The following is a 23,450-nucleotide window of genomic DNA, read 5'->3' on the forward strand; positions in this document are numbered from 1 at the left end:
AATACAGTGCGTTTTGTCTAAGTGAAATAGCACCCGTTACTGAGACTGCGCCCAAAAATACAGTGAGTGTGCCGAATGGTTGTGAAAATACGGTAAATAAAAAGAGAATACACTGATTTGCAAATCATGTTTCACCTATATTTAATTGTATACCCTACAAAGACAAGATATTTCATGTTCAAGATGGTAACTTTTGTTTTTAGAAAATAGTCACCAACTTTGAATTTTATGCATGCAACACATTCCAAAAAAATGTGAACAGGGTCGTGTCTACCACTGTGTTACATCACCTTTTGTTTTAACCACATTCAATAAACATTTGGGAACTGAGGACCGTGGAGTTGGCAGCAGTAACAAGACAGGGTTCGGTGGGAACTGGAGGATGATGAAGGAGGTTGCTGAAGTGCTCTTTCCAGCGTTCAAGGCAGTCTATTTCAGTGGTGATGCGATTTCCACTTGCATCTTTCATGAGGACGGTCTTGATGCGTGGTCCGATGCCGGCTTGCTGCAGCATTTGAAAGACCTGTCTAAGGTCGGTGCGCTGTGCTGCTGATTCCATGATCTCAGCCTCTTCTCCCCAGTATCTCTCCATCAGTTGCAATTGCCGCATTTCGTGCTGCATTCAGCCTCCGGTACTCTGTGATATCACCGCGCAGGCGGGCAGCACGGCGGCGGTGAATGATGTTGAGGGTCAGCTGTGAGATCCATGGCTGTTTGGGAAGAGATCTTGATCTTCCCAATACATCCTGGGCAGAGTGGTTGACCTTTAGTTTGAAAGTCACCCAGTCCGCGATGTCATCATCGGCCAGAGCAGTGAAGGCATTGGTGATGGAGCGGCGATATGCAGAGGCAGTAGTGGGTTCGCAGAGTCTGAAAGACATTAAGTGTGGTTGTGGCCTGATAGATGGGTCTGCTCGTATTTTAAGTCTTAGCTGGGCAACCAACAGGCGGTGTTGCCCAGCTGTGCTCCTCTGAAGACCCAGCAGTTGGTGACGGAGGATCGCCAGCGGCGGGAGATGATGATGTGGTCTTTCGCCTTCCGGGTTCTTCCATGAGGACTATACCAGGTCCAGTGATGGATCTGCTTGCGGGGGAACCATGTGTCGGTGATACAGAGGTTTATTTGAATGGCAGAGGAGAAGCAGACATTTGCCGTTATCATTTGTGGTGTTATCGACAAAGGTGGTGCCAATGGGTTGTGTGGGGGTTTGTTGAGATGGTCCTTCTCTGGAGGAGGAAGAGAAGGTTGCATTGGCGTCAGTGAGGATGATGACGATGTCATGTGGTGGGGTTTGGCTAACGACCTGATGGAGTTGGTCGAAGAAGGTGTCCTTCACTGTGTCATCGGCGACATCTCTGGGGGCATAAGCAATGATGATTTTTTGGTTACTATAGCAATAGGGTGATAATGATAACATAATAATGTTCATATCACCATTCCCAGGATGTGAAATTCCCTTTCATCTTGAATTGGAAGTGAGTAGGCATTTGGCGGTGTTCTGGATGGATTGGGGCAATTCACATGTGATGATGACTGACAAACAACTCGCAGTTACTAAGATGCAGCTACTCGAGTCAGTACAATGTCAAGTCAAGTCAAGTCAACAGTATTTATAGAGGACTTTCAAACAGCCATCGCTGCATACAAAGTGCTGTACATGGAGCAATTTAACATGCACAATAAACAGTAAGACAAATCGGTAGTAAAGGCGGTAGAAAGCACCAAACAGTAAAATCAAGAACAAATCTAAGTCATGCTCAGTCGAATGCCAAAGAATACAAGTGAGTTTTGAGAAGGGCTTTGAAGATGGGCAGCTAGGAGGCTTGCTGAATGTTCGGTGGGAGATCATTCCAGAGAGAGGGACCAGCAACAGAAAAGGCTCGATCCCCTCTGAGCCTCAGTTTAGTTCTTGGTACTTCTAACAAAGTCTGGTCCACAGACCTGAGGCGCAGGGCAGGTGTGTAGGGGCGGATGAGCTCAGAGAGGTAAGGTGGCGTGAGATTATTCAGAGATTTGAAAACAAAGAGGAGGATCTTGAAAATAACTCTAAAATGAATGGGGAGCCAGTGAAGGGATGCCAGAGTAGGAGTTATGTGCTCCCTCTTACGAGTACCAGTCAAGAGGCGAGCAGCAGCATTCTGGACCAGCTAAAGGCGCTTAATGGAAGACTGGCTGACTCCAAAGTAAAGGGCATTGCAGTAATCGAGCCGGGATGTGACAAAGGCATGAATTAGTGTCTCAAAGTGTTCATGTTAGAAGAGAGGTTTTATTTTGGCCAGCTGTCTAAGGTGAAAGAAGCTGGATTTAACAACGGCACCAATTTGCCGATCGAGTTTGAAATCACTGTCCAGTTTAAGGCCCAAGTTTGAGACCGTTGATTTCAGATGAGGAGACAGGGGGCCCAAGTCTACAGGATGCAATGTACAAGGGCCACTGGGACCAAACAATATCACCTATGTCTTCTTTTCATTGAATTTCAAGAAATTTTGTGCCATCCAGGTTTTGATTTCTTCCAGACAGGATAGGAGTGGCCTAAATGAGAAGGCGTCTTTCTTGCTCAGTGGGACATAGATCTGGCAGTCATCTGCATAGCAGTGGAAGGGAATACCATGTTTCCTTAAGATGGAACCCAATGGGAGCAGATACAGCGAGAACAGCAGAGGCCCCAAAATTGAGCCCTGTGGAACACCACATGACATGGGAGCAGTGTGTGACTCAGAGTAGCCAAGGCTGACACAAAAGGTCCTGTCAGCTAGATAGGACCTAAACCACTCAAGAGCACTGCCGCCAATGCCCACCAAGTGCTGCAAACGAGTCAGCAGAATACTGTGATCCACTGTATCAAATGCTGCAGTTAAGTCCAATAAAACCAGACACACGTGGTCTCCAGAGTCATTTGCCAGGACGATATCATTAGAAACGCGTAACAGGGCTGACTCAGTGCTATGCATCATCTTGAAACCTGACTGGAAGACCTCCAAGAAGTTATGTTCATCCAAGAAAAGTTTCAACTGCATGTGCACCACTTTTTCCAGAATTTTGGAAATGAAAGGCAGTTTGCAAATGGGCCTGAAACTTGACAGCCTAAAGATAACTATAGACATGGGAACGCACTGTCATGTAATGTCTTTTCTGCTCTGACTTCTCCCTCCTGGTTGGCAGCTGTCAAGCGCCCCAATTACTTTGATCCATGTGCAAATGGTGACAAGCACATTCTTTCCACATTTAAACTTTAACGCCACCCCAGCATTCAATTGCATCGTGCTGTGGCTCCTTATGGTTCAGATGCACAACTATGAGGAGAATGTCACAACAGTCACTGAAATTTATTTTTATTATTAATCGTGGTTCCAATGCATCCTGCAACTCAGGACCTGCTTTAAATAACTCCCAGATCCAGCTCATGTGATCTGTTTTTATCATTCAACTCACATCACAGTTCCTCTTCACTCTTGGGTTAACCTCTAGAACAGGGGTCTCAAACTCAGGTCCTGGAGGGCCGCTGTCCTGCATGTTTTCCAAGTCTCCCTGTTGCAACACACCTGATTTAAGCTTTTCAATGCATCCAATGCATCCTGGAAAACGAGTGATCCATTTTCCAGTCATGGAAAATGTGGTAATTAAAAGACACGCTTATATGTCCTGTAAAATCATAGGTTGCCCTGGAAATGTGTTTTCCCTCCCTCTGCTTGTCTCAGCCTTCTGGGTGAATGCAAATATATGACACAGACATGTATTGTTTGTCTGTTTTTCGCTGCTTCACATGGGTAACATTTATCTATCGTGCATTTCTGTTCATCTCTGCTTCATTCCGACACAGCGCCAATGTGATGCAACCAAACTATCTGCATACAGTCATCTGTCACTATTTCGCGCTTCATTTATCGTGGCTTCACTACAGTATGTTTTTTTTCTAAAGTACATTGGTACCTCTACTTATGAACGTCTCTTCATACGAAATTTATACAGTATGTTCTTTTTTTTCCCAAAGTACAGTGGTCACTCTACTTATGAACGTCTCTTCATACGAAGTTAACTGGTAAATATTGCCTCCATCGGGCGATCTATCACTATACTGATGTTTAAATTTGACGTTTTTGAAGGATTGTTAAAATCTGACAAAAGCTAAAGTCCTTGTGTTGTGAACAGACGGATATGCTCTCAATTGTTTCCTGTTTTATTTTGAAGGGTTTGTTCCAACGTCCGGTTTGTCCATTATATATACTGTGTGTTATACTTGACTACTGACCAATTCTAATAAAGCAACATACTGTCACGTAGACGCAGATTTTTCCTCCGTTTATCCAGCCGCCTTGAGGGGGAACACGCGGGTATACTGCATAAGTAAGCCGCTGACAACAGGTTATGAGCCCAAGAAACCCCCAAGAACGACTGAAGAAAGTTTGAGGCCGCTGAGAAGAGCGACGAACTGCGAACTCGACGAAGAGGTTAGCATAGCTTAGCTTCTAGCTGCTAATAGTGCTACCTCGTGGTGCTACCCTAGACTACCGTAGCCAGTACACAGCAAATAATGAGAGGTATTGTGTTGAGGCAGAGGAACTCTTTTATTTTGTTAAGTTGTGCCTGCTTAATAATAGAAATAGCCCTTTTAGGGAAATAAGACATGTTTTACTTTTACTTTGTTAAACAGTAGTTGTCTTTTTCCCTTAGTTTAACAAAAGCAAAACAAAATATTCATTTTACCAAAATAAATACTAAAAATGAAAACAAAAATATTATTTTCATTTGTACAATTCCCCCTTTCACATCCCCTCTAAAATCATTGAAAAATATATCAGAAGAGGAGTTAAGAACCATTTTAAATACTGACACAAGGGAGCACAGGAATGTGCAGTGCTGTTCTTCCACTAAAGGTGAATGCAATGTCTGAGGCAGGCAAATATTATTTGAGGACGCCATTGGGATGTTCATTTAACATGTTGCGGTGTTCTGCTGTTAAACAGCTGCAAAGATCCCCGGGTAGACGGGAGCAAAACTGCACACAATCGAAACGTCCCGCGATTTGTCTTGTCTAATTGTCTGTGTGCGGCTCTCCTGTGCTGAAGCTGTGAGCATACTGTGGCGTCGCGCATGCGTCTGTTTCCTGACACAATCATCCATTTTGAATGCGTGACGCTGATGTATGGGCACACCTTATGTTCAGAGGAGCCAATCAGCGCATCGTTATCGCCGACATGCCCCCGTCTCCAGTTCGTCAAACATTCTACACACACAGAGTCGCTGCTGCGTCCTCTGCAATACATCTGTTCGTGCACGCAAATAATACAACGGATAATTTTAACAAGCGATCACGGTAATGCGCAGATTATAGTCCAAAAATAGAAAATGTATAACGTAAAAATCACTTTATAATTTATTATTTTATACAATTTGCCGAGGGTTCGGACAGAGGAGGCCCGGACAGAGGAGGTCGGCAGTCCGGACAGAGGAGGTCGGCGGTCCGGTCGTGGATCGCGGTCTGCCAGTTGAGGAAGAGGGGCTTAGTGCATACAGATCTGGCAGGACCTATAGATCCAATCTCTATAGATGGACACAGATTTGCAGTGTCGTTTACTGATGACTTCTCAAGTACAGTTTTTGTGTACTTTCTCAAACAAAAGAGTGATACAGTGACTGCCACAGCAAGCTTTTTAGCAGACACTCCCCCCTATGGGAAGGTTAAGTGTATTAGATCTGACAATGGTACTGAGTTCATGTCCAAAGAGTACCAATAACTTATGCGTAAACATGGCATTAAACACGAAACCTCAGCACCATACTCACCACACCAAAACGGTACAGCAGAGAGAAACTGGAGGACTTTATTTGACATGGCTCGATGCATATTACTTGAAAGTGACCTACCCAAAACTTTGTGGACTTATGCAGTGCAGACAGCGGCAGTGGTCAGGAACCGATGCTTTAATAATCGCACAAAGCAGACTGCTTACTTTATGTTGACTGGAAAGAGACCTGATGTTTCACGAATGCAAAAGTTTGGTGCTGTGTGCTATACATACAAGCATGACAAGAAGAAACTTGACTCTAGAGGTGAAAAGGGAGTTTTCATTGGATATGACAAAAATAGTCCAGCCTATTTAGTTTATTATCCAAATAGTGAAAAAGTACAAAAACACAGAATGTTGAAATTTGTGACAAAGCCATCTACACAGCAACAAATCCAGACAGAAATGAGCTCAGATCAGGATGATAGTGATGATCTTTTGGACTCTGGTCGAGCAGACAGAAAGCCATATACGGCTGAAACAGTGCAGGATGATTCAGAAATGGGCAGCCCTGTATCTGACATGGTAACACAACCAAACAGTGCAAACAGTGTGAGAAAATCAACTAGAGCCAAAACGAAGCCTAGTTACCTAAATGAGTATGATGACCAAGTGTTTACTAACATAGACTACTGTTATAGACTGGCGTGTGACATACCACAGTCTTTTAAAGAGGCAAAAAGTTCACTTAATGCTGACAAATGGACCAAAGCTGTGGACGAAGAAATGGAGTCATTGAATGAAAACAACACTTTTACCCTAAACAGAGCTACCCCGAGGAAAGTGTGCAGTGGGGGTACGTTGGGTTTATGCATTGAAGAGAAATGAGTATGGCACAGACAAATATACGGCTCGTTTCATTGCTAAAGGCTACAGTCAAAAACATGGCATAGATTTTAAGGAAACATTTTCTCCAACAGCAAATATGACAAGCGTGAGGGTACTAATGCAAAAAGCGGTTCAGGAAAATTTGCTACTCCACCAAATGGACGTAAAGACAGCTTATCTTCATGCACCCATAGATTGTGAGCTCTATGTAGAACAACCAGGGAGTTATGAGGTAATAAGTACTGAGCAGAAGCTTGTGTGTAAACTTGAAAAGTCACTGTACGGCCTGAAACAGGCAGGTCGTAATTGGAATCTGATGTTACATTCGTACTTGATTGACAACGACTTCATTCAGAATGAAGCTGATTATTGTGTCTATTTCAAAGAAAACAGAAATGACAAAGTCATCATAATAATATGGTTTGATGATTTAATCATAGCTGCTACTGATGAAGTAATGAAAAATGTGAAACATGCTTACAGCTAGATTTAAAATGAAAGATTTGGGAAAACTGACACATTTTCTGGGCATTGATTTTGATCAGTCAGAGGAATGTGTGAAGATGTCACAAACAACCTATGTGGAAAAGTTACTTGTGAGATTCAACATGGAGGATTGTAAAGCTAGAAAAACACCATGTGAACAGAAATTCAACTACTCTGATGATGCAAAGCCACTAGACAATGTAACAAAGTATAGAGAAATGGTTGGAAGTCTTATTTACTTGTCTATGTGCACACGGCCTGATTTAAGTTTTGTATTTAGTAAGTTATCACAGTCATTTACAAATCCCACTGAAGAGCACTGGGTAACTGCCAAACACGTATTAAGATATCTGAAAGGTACTACAACACAGGCACTACGCTACCGGAAATGTGACAAACTACAGATACATGCCTACAGTGATGCCGACTGGGCAGCAGATGTTACGGATAGACGCAGCACAACTGGTTATTGTGTATGTCTGAATGAAAGAGGTCCTGTTGTGTCATGGAAAACCAAAAAGCAGCAAACTGTAGCATTGTCGACATGTGAGGCTGAATATATGGCACTAGCCGCAACTATTCAAGAATGTCTACATTTGACCCACCTATTGAACGGTTTGAAAACGTGTGGACACTCACCTGCCATAGTGTTTGAGGATAATCAGGGTACTATAGCTCTAGCAAAGAATCCCGTGAACAGGCAGAGGAGCAAACACATTGATATTAAATACCATTTCATTAGATCTACTATAAATGAAGGCAAAGTAGACCTACAGTATTGTCCAACGGAAGTGATGCTTGCAGATGTTATGACGAAACCTGCATCACGAATTAAGTTGTCAATTCTTTTCAAGTTGTTACTTGGGTCTTGAGTATTTTATTTTTGATGTAAAGTGACTAGGATGCCAAGAATGTGAGAGCAAGTGGGGGTGTTGTGAACAGACGGATATGCTCTCAATTGCTTCCTGTTTTACTTTGAAGGGTTTGTTCCAACATCCGGTTTGTCCATTATATATACTTTGTGTTATACTTGACTACTGACCAATTCTAATAAAGCAAGATACTGTCACGTAGACGCAGATTTTTCCTCCGTTTATCCAGCCGCCTTGAGGGGGAACACGCGGGTATACTGCATAAGTAAGCCGCTGACAACACCTTGGATCAATTCTTTACAAAACACCAGGCAAAAAAACATTTCTGAGAGAGAACATGAACTTGGAACAAATTAGGGCATTCGAATTGAAAACGCATCTCTACTTACCAAATTTTCTCATTAAGAATTTATTCCAAAACCAATTAATTTCACAATTAGAGCTATGACTTTACTGTGTTCAGAAAAACATGTTAAATGACTCAGAGCTTTTGTACGTGACTGTACGCACAATTGGTTCGCGGCGCGATGTCGATCAATGACAGCACGAGTGGATTTATCCTGTGACCTGATTGGCTGTGCATCTTCACAGCCCCGCCTGGCACCTTTCCTTGTGTCTCGTCACGCTGTTGACTCTCTGATCAGTGTCTCGTCAGTGTTGTGTACTGTTGTATTTGCTATGTGGCCGGGGGGGGGGGGCGAGGCCGAGCGCAAAAGTGAGCACGAGGGTAATTGGGCTTGTCCGAAAAAAGCAGCACATCTCTCTTCGCTTCCTCCTCATCAATACCGAATGTCTTATCAACACATCGGCTGCGCAGAGATAGCTGGCAAGGAGCGAGCTGAAGGCTAACGGCGGCTACACCGTCAGAGCACTACCTTGTCTCTAAGAAGGCAATGCTGATGAATCTTAATAATTGTATAAGGTTTGATAATTCAAGATTTAAGTAAATACGTGTACTGCTGTCGTCTTTGTTTCAAATATGTAAGGTATAAATACTGTTTACATATTTTAACATGCTGGTACCCACATACACTTACACAGAAATTCCTTGTGGGGGAACTAACCCTCCTTTGCGGTTTTTCACTTAATGTGGCCGGATCCCCATTAACGGCGATAAGTGAGGGAGCACTGTATTCCCTTCGAACAGTTCTGCTGCCCAGTGTTTCCCATATGACTTTGGTGATATATTGACAAAATTTTCAGACCAAAGTAAGGATTTCAATTCTCCAAAGAAACGTCAATGATGACTTTTAGTGTAAGAGTGTTGCTGGAGCACTGTATATTGAGTTTGAAGATTTTCTCCCCACCTCTTCTGAGTCTTCTCTTAAGCGTCAGAGAATTTTTCTAATATTTTTGAAAATTGATAAGTGATTTTGGTCTATAATTTGTGAAGAATTGTCTTTCTCCACTTTTAAAAATTGGAATGACTTTAGCTGTTTTCATTTTTGATGGAAAAATACCGTCTTTAAATGACAGGTTGCATATATATGTAAAGGGTCGCACTACAAATTCTATAATCTGTTTTACTATTGACATATCAATATTAAAACAGTCAGTTGACTTTTTACTTTGATATGTTTTTACAATATTTAATATTTAATTTTGATTCACAGCAGTAAGAAACATTGTGGAAGGATTTTTTCCATGTATTTATCTATTTCAAAAGAATTTATTGGATCAGGAATTTGTTTTGCTAAGTTACTGCCGATATTAACAAAATATTCATTAAAATAATTTGCTATTTCTGCAGTTTCCTCAATAATGGTATTTTTGTCTTTCATAAAATACTCCGGATAATCTACTCTATTAGTTATTTCTAATTACATGATTTAAGATTTTCCAAATGTCTTGAGTGTTGCTTTTTTGTCCAGGATAAAAAGAAAGACCCTAGCACATGAATAGGCATATGACAGTTACAACAAGTCACAAGACGTAACATGTATAAGATGTAAAGACGGCCGCCAACAATTCCAGACAGCCTTTAGTCCTTGGTCTGTATCTCTCACTGGCGCCAATCATTCAGATCCGAAAAATTATTTCACAGCGTGAATTCCAACGTCTCCATGGTATTTTCAATCGCGCAGAGTCGCTCCAAAAAAAACGCAAAGTCGCAACAATATTGCGGTTGAGCTCAGTGACCGCTTGAGTCTGAGTGTTGAACATTCGCGCCAAGCCATCCAGAGTGACCGGCAGCTTCTTCACTTCCAGTAGAGCCGCTTCCGTCGGTTGAATTTTGCGATAGAACAGCAAGCTGCCAACACCAAACAGCAGCATACCTGTTATCGAAAGGCCAATGATGTAGATGTCTTCCACATCCTCCACGGACGGTACTGTCAGGCACACCGGTCTCCACTTTCTCCATGGATCCAGGGAGTATCCGGCAGCAAGTGTCCCCGGAGGGCAAGCAGGCTCCCCACTGCCTGCTCTTTCCGTCGAAAAATTTTTGTCGTTTACATTGAGAGACCAGCCAACTAATTCCATGGTTAGTTCTTCGGATGAAAAACACGGTAGGAGGCTAGGGAAAAAAAGTTGGACAAAGACAGCACAAAAGACTAAGTGGCGAGCAGGGAAAAAAAAAGGTAGGAGGGCAGGGGAGCTGTGCAAAAAGCGTCCGCCTTCGTCAAGAGCCAAGCAGAAAGAAGAAATGTAAGGTACAATTGTAGCTTGGGATGGATTTCTTTTGTTTATGTTGTGATAACTTGACTCAATGACAGAGAGACGAAAGAGTCCTGGAAAAGCCCTGGAAAAGTGGAAACCTTGTTAATCTCCCTCTGCACAAGAAGGGAATCCTTTGCATCTGGCTGCCTGCATCCAAACAAAATAAATAGTCCAATGAAACTTTTGCTTGTATCCTTTACACAATTTCTTTTAAGATAGACTGATGTGCTATTGTTTTTCCAGTGATTATGCCAAGCTGGCCGAGTCCGTCCGAGTTGTCGGCGACAGCCAAGCGGGGTCGAGAAGGTATTTTACCAGTCCTACGTCAAACAGGTGCAGCACAAATAATAAAGTTTCAAAAACACAACAAAAAAAACTGTTGTATACCTTTTGGTCACACAGACAGCAATAACGGCCCTGTACGTCACAGTTTGACTTTGGAACACTTTTCCGACTAATTGTGACTTCCTCGTGGTTGGCCGAAATCTGTCAAATTTACTTCTAAGGTATCGCCTTCCCTACACTGACACTGACTTAGAATACCTAGCCGTGTTCTTGGAGCTAACCAGATGTCCTCTGGAGACAAGTTGACGACTTGGACTGGGAAAACATTGCTGTGGGAAGGGACTACTGTTGGTACCACAATCAATCCTCCTGGTAATTGGCTATTTCCAGGTTCAAGCAGCATGCTTACAGCATCATTGGACGACCTCTTTAGGCCCCGTGCGTACACTGTTGCGACGGAAAAAGACGGTACTCTAACTTTGCTTGTTCCTATGACACGAGCAGCTGAAACCTTCTCTACCAACTCTGTTTCTTGCACGCGCTGAAAGGCCTCTTTCCAGGCAAAATCCAATTCATCACCTAAAGTGGTGTCGAACTGTGCCAATGCCAATTGTTGACATCGCTTGACAATGTTCATTCCAATAATTCCCTGAAAAGATTTGCCAGCCTCATCTGTGTTATCTTGGATAACTAGGAATCCACACTCAGGGATCCTGACTCCCATTGCCTGCACGTCCAACTCAATATAACCTAAATAGGGTAGAGGCAAGTTATTTGCTGCAGTTAGTTTAAGCCATTTAGCAGTACAGTGCATATCTTCATCTCCTCCATTAAGACAGTTTCTGAAAAAACTTTCTGTGAGGGTGCTTACATTGCTTCCAGAGTCAAGTATGCATCGCAAGGGGACCCCACCAATCTGTATGTCTACTTCAGGGCATTTGCCTACAGCCCTCTCTATAAAATGTTCCCTCGTCAACAAACTACCTGAACCTTCACTCCGACCCCTCACTGCCCGGCTCACAACAGTGGAGGATTCCCGTTTCTCTGGACTGGCGGGCTGGGCACAGTCGGATGTTGAGGGTTTGCGTGTCACCGGGCATTGCCTAGCAATATGTCCAACACCTTCACATCGCAGACAAATTGGTTGGCCGTCACTCGTATATTTGGGTTGAACCTTAGGTCTGCTATTGGTCATGGTGAGTCCTCGGACGGCATTTGTCAATTCACTAATAGCCTTTCCCTGTTGGGCAATTATTTTAACTACTTCCTGCAGGGTCACGGATAAGTCAGTTTGGACTTCAGTGGTTGTGTCTCTCTTCGCTAAAGTCCTATCCTGGTGGTCACTAACCAGGTTTCTGTTCTGTGCAACGCTAGTGTGAGGTGGTTGGTCTTCAAGGGCCCACATCATTGCCTCCTTTCTCACATCGAATAGACTACTTTCCGGTCTCTCTCTGAGCAGCCTACGCAGTTCACGCCTCAAGGTGCAGTCTCGCAGTCCCTCCACGAACTGATCTCTAAGAGCTATCTGAGCATTAGATACCATATTAGGCGACTGTTGGAGGGCTGAATTGAGCAGCTGTGAGAGAGCATGTGAAAATTCGCGCACTCCTTCTCCATCAAGTTGTCTGCGAGCATAAAAAGCGTGGAGAAGTTGCGGCACAGTACGGTTTTCTCGAAAGGCTTCACGCAAACATGAAAACACGTCACTGAGCTTCTTAGGTTGCCCTTGCATGCAAAATTTGACCTCCTCTAGAGCTGAACCTTTTAACAGTGAAAGAATGAAGTCTACTTGGTCTTCCTCCTGTAAACCTCTCATTCTTATTGCTCGTTCCACTTCCTCGATAAACTCATCGACAGTGTCCACATCTTCCCCATTCTTCCCACAAAAAGGTACAACTTGTTTTTCCTTTGAGATGTAAACAATTGATCTTGTCTGAACATTACACAAATTTGCAAGGCTTGACATGAGAGCCTCCTGTTTTCGATTGAGTTCTCTAATCTCTGACTCCAATGCGGTCACACAGTTAGCTTACTCACCCAATTGTAAGGAACTTGGGTCATCCTCGCTGTAGGTTCCTGCTAGAATGGCAGCTGCTTGCACGTTGTCCTCTGACATTTTCAGGTCTCCGTTCCAATGTATTTAATGCAGCAAAGCGCAACAGTCACAAAAAGTCAATCCGTTTCTCTTCTGACAGCTTTGAAGACTCCCTCACGTCCAGTGATGCGTGTCGATGCGAGGCTGTTCCACATTCAACCACACGAACCACCGGCTGTACACGAAGGCCTTACTCCATCGACACTCCACACTATGGCGTCAGGACTGCTTCACTTCTCACCACTACTGTTGTCTATTATACTTAAACTCACAATCTCAGAACTTAATAGGGAATCCCACTTTTGACCCCATTGTGGGACGAATAAAGGATATCTTATCTTATCTTTATTCCCGACTGAACAATGAAGAATTGTTCAGCATTAAGATGAAAGACTGAGATGTTAACTGAATTTTAAAAGAGGTCGAACAGGGATCTAAGAGATCAAAGAAAATTATTTAACAGATTACAGACAATTACACCACAATAGACAACAGCAGTGGCTTGCTTAATAGGAAAACAGAAATAAAAATACATTATTTACAAGCCACAATACTTCTTAGTGCAGAACAAATAATCATTACAACCCAATGTTTTGAGATGCAGCCACACTTACTCGATATGTTCCGGTGTGTTGGGTGTGTACAAAGCACGTGGTCAAGCATAAATGATCTCCCCTCTAAAGAACAGATAACACAGTTCATATAATTTACAGTAAAAAAAACACATTTACATCTTATAACATTGCGAACACTTACGCTGTACAGCTGTTCACACGACTCATGTCAAACTCCAACCCAAACCACTCCAGATATTGTGCTCTACAACTGAATATCGCCAGGGTTACGAGGACGATCATGGGTGTATCAAGTTGTATCAAGCAGTGCGCACAGTTCAGCGACTACCCTCCTTTACGTGCATGTCACCCTTTTTGGTCTGATTCTCACACGCTGCATATGTTCCCGCATGTTTTGATCTAGTGTGGCTCTTAAAGTGACAGTGCTACATTTGTTAAACAAGGAAGCCTTCACTACAAGCATCTAAGTAAGGTTCACCTGGTTACATATATAAACAGGGTGTCGGCTGTCAGTCAGATTTTGGAACTCAGCGCATACAAAGGACGCTCCGCACCATAAGGCGTCCAGTCCATTTTAGAGAAAATTTAAGACTTTTAATGGCGCTTTATAGTCGTGAAAATACGGTAATTCATTTTGGAACAAATATACTGAGAATTCATTGAATGTAATGGGTAATATAAAGTGCCAGGTATAACACATACAGTGGTACGTCTAATTAAGAATGTCTCTTCATTCCAGATTTTCTAGTTACAAAATACCTCAACAGGAAAATATTGCCCCGTTATGAAAGAATTCTCAAGATACGAAAGGTAAAAATACAGTATGGGCTGCTAATCGCAGCTTTGAGTTTCCTGAACGCAACATACTTATAGCTGCTCTGCCATTGGCTACTATCTAGCATCATCCTGACATCCCATACGTTAAGAGGGACCTGTGTCTATGTGTGTAGATAGATAGTGTCTATGCAGTGTCCTCGTCATTCGACTCTGCGGCCATAAGGCTTTCCGATCACCCAGAAAAAGTGTTCACCATGCTGATGTTTGGCTTTGACATTTTTGAAGGACTGTTAAAAGCCGACAAACGTCCTTGGATCAGTTCCTTATAAAACGGCAGGAAAAAATCACTTCTGAGAGAGAACATGGACAAAGAGAGCAAAAAAGGAGGACGCAGTTAACTCATTTACACCGTTTACGTATAAATACGTCAATTAGCGCATAGCCCCTCCCTCCCCAGGACGTATTAGTACGTCAATCACGTTTTTTTTTATGGGGGAGGGTGCAAAAAAGTCTGATGCAACTTCTCGCCAAAGGATTAGGCTTGACGGCAATGTTAAATAGCAAAAAAATGGTGGTGCAAAAATCCACCAGGATTACGCCGCAGAAGAAGTTGAAAGGGCATATAGTAGAGGAGGGGCGTATGTGGACAGTGGATTGGAACATTAGCAACTAGCAACGATGGAGAAAAGGAAACGCCTAAATAAAAAGGATTGTTTTTTTCGTATAAAAGCGTCCTTGAAACAAAACAACAAAGGAGATGGTGTTTGTGTGGAAGAGAAGATGACGCTTCATGGTCCACATCAGGGACCATCGCTTGGCAGAGCATTTTGTGCCTCCCGTGGGGCACATCACCCATAAATCGTCTCCCCGGCAACTTCCAGCGATGACGGCAAAGATTCGCTGCAGCAATTCGCTGGAATCGTCTCGGCAAAGACGATGAATTGGAGAGCGATTTGGATCCGAATACGTTTCTTCGGACATAACGGAGAGCAGCTGAGAGTTCTCGCCAGAGCCGCTGGAACGAGCAGGTAACTGTTGACTAGCTTCCAAGTTCCCATTCAAAACTTCATCACTTCTTATGCCTCATCAGTCACTTTTATGCACCGCTACATTCCCTGCTATACTATAAAGTTGCCAGTAACACTAATCATTTATGTACGGTTGATGTGTCTCGTAGATGTGGATGAAAATATGTGCCGTAAATGTGCTGACTTGCATGTCGCCATAGGTTTTCAAAAAACAAAACAAAACCAAAAAAAACGGAACCCATTTTGTCCGCTCAGCTCTGCTAAAACCACGAGTGTTAAATCATATTCCATTTCTTTTCAAATTGGATGCTGAGCAACTTGGAATGAATGGTGTAAACAATAAAAAAATAGAAAAATAAAAGTGTGGTAATTGTACATACTTCTATAAATTACAGATTGTCCAACCAGAAGCCAAAAGATGACGACTCCTTGCTTTGGTGGTGGAAAGAAAGGTAAATAAAATTATTGTACCTCACTCTGCAGCAAGATATATTTGCAAGTTTTTATGTTTCTATAATTTATAGGTCGTGCATCTGGACGTGGTGGGATGAATCGATGTGGTGACAAACTGGATGGAAGCCAAAAACCATCCCCTCCACAGCTGCAGTTTCGTTCATTGTTCAATTTGCACTTTTGTTCATAGTTCAATAGTTTTCTTATGTGCAAATAAATTATTTTGCGACAAAAACATTATTTGTAACGTTCTTTTGTAGGAGGGACACATTATTGAGGGATTTGAGCTGTCACAAAAGCAAAAAATAGTGTAAAATTGAAATGATGCTTGAAATGCATGCTTTTACAAAAAGCTCATTTTCTCTGGATATCTGCAGAAAATCGGCATTTTCCATAAAACTTAGCAGTTTTCTAATGCTGATTGCCAACAAACGGAGAAAGACATAAACAAACTTTTTTTTCTGCCGAAATACGAGAGTCTCACCTTTCTCTTGAGAGGTTGCATGTAAATATAGCCATAGAACAGAAAATTCTGTGGGCCTTGCAAATTCAGTCAAATTTGAGGGATTTTGGAGGCTCGGGGGGGTGCTCCAGTGAGAAGGTGTGGTATTCATAGAGTTAAAAGTTAAATGACCATCATTTTTATTCTTTCCTCTTTGTTTTTTACATTACTTACAACCCTCATTTATTGTGCAATAATCTAATTGTAACATGTATTTGTTACATATTTTGATACATTTTTATGCTTTTGCAAATATTTATGTCTGAATTTTGGGGGGCTTGGAATGAATTAGGGCATTTACATGGAAAACGCGCCTCCATCCATCCATCTTCTACCACTTATCCACGGCCAGGTCGCGGTGGCAACAGTCCCAGCAGGGAAGCCCAGACTTCCCTCTCCCCAGCTACTTCTTCCAGCTCTCCCCGGGGGGTTCCCGAGGCGTTCCCAGGCCAGCTGGGCCAACGTGTCCTGGGTCGTCCTCGGGGTCTCCTCCTGGAGACATGCCCGGAACACCTCACCACAGGGAGGTATTCAGGAGGCATCCGAATCAGATGCCCAAGCCACCTCATCTGGCTCCTCTCGATGTGGAGGAGAAGCGGCTCGACTCTGAGGCCCTCTCGGATGACCAAGCTTCTCACCTTATCTCTAAGGGAGAGCCCGGACACCCTGCAGAGAAAACTCATTTCGGCCGCTTGTATCCGGGATCTCGTTCTTTCGGTCACGACCCATAGCTCGTGACGATAGATGAGGTTTGGAACGTAGATCAATCGGTAAATTGAGAGCTTCGCCCTTTGGCTCAGTTACTTCTTCACCACGACAGACCGATACAACGTTCGCATCACAGCAGACACTGCACCGATCCGCCTGTCGATCTCTCGTTCTCTCCTGCCCTCACTCGTGAACAAGACCCCAAGATACTTGAACTCCTCCACTTGAGGCAAGATCTCCTCCCCGACCCGAAGGGAGCACTCCACCCTTTTCCGACTGAGGACCATTGTTTCAGATTTGAAGGTGCTGATCTTCATCCCAATCGCTTCACACTCGGCTGAGAAACGCTCCAGTGAGTGTTGGAGAGCCCTGCTTGAAGGAGCTAACAGTACCACATCATCTGCAAAAAGCAGAGATGCAATACTGAGTCCACCAAAACTGATCCCCTCAACGCTTCGGCTGCGCCTAGAAATTCTGTCCATCAAGGTTATGAACAAAATCGGCGAAAAAGGACAGCCTTGGCGGAGTCCTACCCTCACTGGAAAAGATTCTGACTTACTGCCGGCAATGCGAACCAAACTCTGACTTTGGTAGTAGAGTGACCGGACAGCCCCTATCAGGGGTACCTCATACCCACCCCCCACAAAACTCCCTGAGGGACACGGTCAAACGCCTTCTCCAAGTCCACAAAACACATGTAGACTGGTTGGGCGAATTCCCACAAACCCTCGAGGACCCTGCTAAGGGTGTAGAGCTGGTCCACTGTTCCACGCCTGGGGCGAAAACCACACTGCTCCTCCTCAATCTGAGGCTCGACTGCCTGATGGACGCGCCTCTCTAGCACCCCTGAATAGGGAGGCTGAGGAGTGTGATCCCTCTGTAGTTGGAACACACCCTATGGTCCCCCCTTTTAAAAACACAAACCCCAAAAGAAAAACCACCCCGGTCTGCCAATCCAGAGTGACTCTCCCCGCTGACCACGTGATGTTGCAGAGGCGTGTCAACCAGGACAGCCCCACAACATCTAGAGCCTTGAGGAACTCCGTGCGGATCTCATCCACCCATGGGGCCTTGCCACGAGGAGCTTTTTAACCACATCGGTGACTTCAACCACAGAGATAGGAGAGCCCACTTCAGGGTCCTCAAACTCTGCTTCCTCCAAGGAAGGCGTGTTGGTGGAGTTGAAGGGGTCTTTGAAGTACTCTGCCCACCGGTTCACAAGGTCCCGAGTCGAAGTCAGCAGCGCCCCAACCTCACTGTCCACAGTGTTAGTGGTGCACTGCTTGCCCCTCCTGAGACGTTGGATGGCGGACCAGAATTATCTCGAAGTCGTCCGGAAGTCGGCTTCCATGGCCTCACCGAACTCTTCCCATGCTCGGGTTTTTGCCTCGGCGACCACCGAAGCCGCGTTCCGCTTGGCCAGTCGATACCCGTCAGCTGCCTCTGGGGTCCCACAGGCCATAAAGGCTCGGTAGGACTCCTTCTTCAGCTTGACGGCATCCCTTACTGCTGGTGTCCACCAGCGAGTACGGGGGTTGCCGCCACGACAGGCACCAACCACCTTACGGCCACAACTCAGATTGGCCGCCTCAACAATAGAGGCACGGAACATGGTCCACTCGGACTCAATGTCCCTGCCTCCCGCGTGACATGGGAAAAGCTCTGTCAGAGGTGGGAGTTGAAACTCTTTCTGACAGGGGATTCCGCCAGACGCTCCCAACAAAGCCTCACAATACGTTTGAGTCTGCGAGGACGGACCGGCATCTTCCCCCACCATCCGAGCCTACTCACCACCAGGTGGTGATCAGTTGACAGCCCCGCCCCTCTCTATACCCGAGTGTCCAAAACATGCGGCTGCAAATCAGATGATACAACCACAAAGTTAATTATCAAACTGCAGCCAAGGGTGTCCTGGTGCCAAGTGCACATATGGACACTCTTATGTTTGAACAAGGTGTTCGTTATGGACAATCTGTGACGGGCACAAAAGTCCAATAACGAAACACCATTTGAGTTCTGATCGGCGGGGGGCCGTTCCTCCCAATCATGCCCCTCCAGGTCTCACTGTCGTTGCCCACGTGAGCATTGAAGTCCCCCAGCAGAACAAAGGAGTCCCCAGCAGGAGTACTCTCCAGTACACCCTCCAAGGACTCCAGAAAGGGTGGGTACGCTGAGCTGCTGTTAGGGGCAATGAGTATGCCCACACCTGCTCTGTGCCTCTCACTGTGGGCAACTCCAGAGTGGAAGAGAGTCCAACCCCTCTCGAGGGAACTGGTACCAGAACCCAGGCTGTGTGTGGAGGCAAGTCCGACTATATCCAGTCAGAACTTTTCTACCTCGCACACCAGCTCGGGCTCCTTCCCTGCAAGAGAAGTGACATCCATGTCCCAAGAGCTAGCTTCTGCAGCAGAGGATCGGACAGCCAGGGTCTCCGCCTTTGACTGCCGCCCAGCTCACACTGCACCCGACCCCTTTGGCCCCTCCCATGGGTGGTGAGCCCATGAGAAGGGGGACCGACGTTGCCTTTTCAGGCTGAGCCCGGCCGGTCCCCATGGGTGCAGGCCCGGCCACCAGGCGCTCGCCAATGAGCCCCACCTCCAGGCCTGGCTCCAGAGGGAGGCTCCGGTGACCCGCGTCCAGGGAAGGAAAACGGAAGTCAATTTGTTTTGTTCATCATAAGGGATCTTTTGAGCCTTGCTTAGTCTTGCAAAATCTTCTCCTTAAGACATTTCTTCCCGAACCCATTAATTTCGTAAATTGAGGTACCACTGTTATCTGCTGGTCTCAAACCAGAGGGGGGGTGGGGGGGAGAGAGAGAGAGAGAGAGAGAGAGAGAGAGAGAGAGAGAGAGAGAGAGAGAGAGAGAGAGAGAGAGAGAGAGAGAGAGAGAGAGAGAGAGAGAGAGAGAGAGAGAGAGAGAGAGAGAGAGAGAGAGAGAGAGAGAGAGAGAGAGAGAGAGAGAGAGAGAGAGAGAGAGAGAGAGAGAGAGAGAGAGAGAGAGAGAGAGAGAGAGAGAGAGAGAGAGAGAGAGAGAGAGAGAGAGAGAGAGAGAGAGAGAGAGAGAGAGAGAGAGAGAGAGAGAGAGAGAGAGAGAGAGAGAGAGAGAGAGAGAGAGACTATTTTCCATACTGGATAAAGACTCCCTGATTACCATCACCTCATTGTCATTAAATACACTACTTAACACAAATTTAACACAACGCAAGAAATCTTACCACCCAAGCCAGGTCTCAGCCTGTTGTCATAGCCATCTAGAAGACTGTCCAGGATCTTAGTGAACATTGTGATGTCTTTGCGTGTTGCATTGGAATCAGCTTTGGACCTATCATTAACATTTTTTGTTTATTAGAAAGAACATCATAGAAGACGACATCTGATAAGCCGAAATTAGCCGTAAAGGTAATAGGAGCAGTGTATGTGTGAGGGAGTGTTCAAGAAAAGAAGCACATGTGATGACAAGATGAATACACAGGGAGTTACCGTATTTTCTGCACAAAAAGACGCACTGGATTATGAGGCACACCTTCAATGAATGGCTATTTTGTATTTATTTTAATACATTAGAGGCCTCGCACTAAAAGACGCAATATAGAATGGGTCCACTAGATGGTGCTACGCTCCTTCCATTCAACTTGAGAGGCATCCGTTTCAACTTGAGAGGGGTTCATGACCTCCTCTGAAAAATGTAAATTATCTATGACTGCACTTAAATGAAACTACGAAAATTGAAAATAATGCATCAAAACAAAAAATAAAGTGAGGAAATCATGAAATACATTCTATATCCCCCCCCAACAGAATTTATATAGTGATTTTCTCGCTTGATTTTCTTTGTGGTTTCATAAGAGTAAGAATTAATTTACGTTCGTCGTAGGCGGCCATGAATGCCTCTCAAGTGGAACAGATTATACACACAAAGTCGCGCTGCCGCGGTGCTCAGCATTACATCTGACAACGGATAATTTTAACAAGCGATCGCGGAAATGCGTAGATTATAGTCCACAAATATAAAATGTATAACGTAAAAATCAATTTATAAATTATTTTATACAATTTGCCGAGGGTCCGGACAGAGGACGTCCGGACAGAGCAGGTCGGTGTCCGGACAGAGGAGGTCGGCGCTCCGGTCGTGGATCGCGGTCCGCCAGTTGAGGAAGAGGGCTCTAGACCATACATCATGTCTGGTCTCACAACTGTTCTGTAAACTTTTCCCTTCACCTTAGCTGACACTCTTCTATCACAAATCACTCCTGACACTCTTCTCCAGCTGTTCCATCCTGCCTGCATTCTATTCTTCACTTCTCTTCCACATTCTCCGCTACTCTGCACTGTTGATCCTAGGTACCTGAGGTGGCGAAGGTAAATTCCTGTACCTTCCCCACCTCTGCTCCCTGTAACCTCACCGTTCCATTGGTCTCCCTTTCATTTATGCACATGTACTCTGTCTTACTATGACTGACCTTCATTCCTCTTCTCTCTAGTGCAAACTTCCATCTTTCTAGGTTTTCTAGTAGCTGCTGCCTACTCTAACTACAGATCACAATGTCATCTGCAAACATCATCGTCCAGGGAGACTCCTGTCTGACCTCATCTGTCAATCTATCCATCACCAAAGCAAACAACCGATCCTTGATGCAGTCCTACCTCCACCTTGAAGTCTTCTGTCCGTCCAACTGCACACCTCACCACTGCTGTACTATTGTCATACATGTCCTGCACCAATCTAACATACTTCTCTGCAACCTCTGACCTCCTCATACAGAACCACAATTCCTCTCTTGCCACCCTGTCATGAGCCTTCTCTAAATCTACAAATACACAGTGCAGCTCCCTCCTACCTTCCCTGTACTTCTCCATCAGCATCCTCAGGGCAAATATTGCATCTGTGGTGCGCTTCCTTAGCATGAAACCATACTGCTGTTGACAAATCTCCACTTCCTGTCTCAACATGGCTTCAACTATTCCTTCCCAAACCTTCATCGTATGGCTCATCAACTTTATCCCCCTGTGGTTGCTACAACTCTGTACATAACCCTTCTTTTAAATTAGTACCAGGACACTCTTCCTCCACTCATCAGGAATCTTGTTTGTGTCTAATATTCTATTAAACAAACACTTGGGAACAGTATACCCCCGGGGGAGGGCACTGCTCCCCAGTGGCTGGGTTAGCCACCTGTTACCAATGTTAAATCAGCCAACTCTTTCGGGACTTCTAAGTTGTCATCCATGTGATACAAGATGGCGGCCAGTGCGCCAGTGTGTCCAGCGACGGTCCTGCCACTTCGGCTTTTTTTTTTTACTATTCGCAATGCTTGGTGCCTTCTTAACTGAGTCTCGATTGGTTTATGATTGCCAATCATTGTTGTTGCTTCAACAACACATCAGAGATTCAGCTGCGTTTTGGCAAGGCGGTGGGGAAAAGACATTGCCTCCATTCTTGGCAAATACACTGACTAATCTCTTCCGCGTTCACGCGCGCCCCAGATGGAAGCACTGCCGCCACGGCAAACATAGCAGTCAGCTTGTGAAGCTAAACAACAAACTGGACTGGGCTACTAACACGGACACCCTGATTTAGACAGTAGAGCCGACTATTCCTACTCAGGAAAATGAGGTCTTTTGGAGTTTAAGGGTCACTCCTTAAGACTTTCTATCACTCGGTGGTGGCCTCGGCCATCCATTCTGGCATTGTCTGTTGGTCAGGCAGCATCTTGGCCCGGGACAGAAAGAGACTGGAGCGACTGGTCAGGAAGGCCAGTTCTGTCCTGGGCTGCTCCCTCGATACTCTGGAGGGGGTGGGCAACAGGAGAATGCGAACTAAGCTAAAAGCTATGATGGACAGTCCCTCCCATCCCCTCCAGCCTGCCCTGACAGCACTTGGTAGCTTCTTCAACCAGAGACTGTTACACCCGCGCTGCAAGAAGGAGAGATACTGCCGCATGTTCCTACCGACTGCTGTCAGGCTGCTCCAAAAAAAGAAAAAAAAAAAATTAAATGATGTGAAATACAATTGTAAATAGCACTGCGACCTTATCCATCTTTGTATTTATATTGCACTTAATTGAACGAATTTTTTTTCTTCTTTCTACCCACAATCTTGCTGCTGTAGACTGTAAATTTCCCCAGTGTGGGGACAAAATAAAGGATATCTTATCTTAAAACGGGAACTGAGACACATTTCGACCGCTGCTCATTCCCATACGCACGGAATTACTCCGTCGTGGCGTGCCATTGACCCCGTCGCTACGTGCTTGACAACAGTCGTTGGCTCTCCTGCAGCGCGAAGGCATTTCTATCCTCTGCGCATTTTTCAGCGAGGGGTCCATCTAAAGCTTTTGAGGGAATTTCCCAGAGCTTGACAATCTGAAGAGGCACCCCCTCCCGTCACTGCTCCCA

General features: G+C 44.8%; 1 long non-coding RNA gene across 1 annotated transcript; it reads left to right on the forward strand.

The window, feature by feature from the left end:
• Positions 1–15,281: 15,281 nt before the first annotated feature.
• LOC127614560 (uncharacterized) lies at positions 15,282–16,073 on the forward strand. Its single transcript, XR_007966604.1, has 3 exons — positions 15,282–15,391; positions 15,787–15,843; positions 15,916–16,073. It is a non-coding gene; the product is annotated as an uncharacterized LOC127614560 (long non-coding RNA).
• Positions 16,074–23,450: the final 7,377 nt, after the last annotated feature.

The sequence above is a fragment of the Hippocampus zosterae genome, chromosome 14 (assembly GCF_025434085.1).
Source record: "Hippocampus zosterae strain Florida chromosome 14, ASM2543408v3, whole genome shotgun sequence".
Classification (NCBI taxonomy): domain Eukaryota; kingdom Metazoa; phylum Chordata; class Actinopteri; order Syngnathiformes; family Syngnathidae; genus Hippocampus; species Hippocampus zosterae.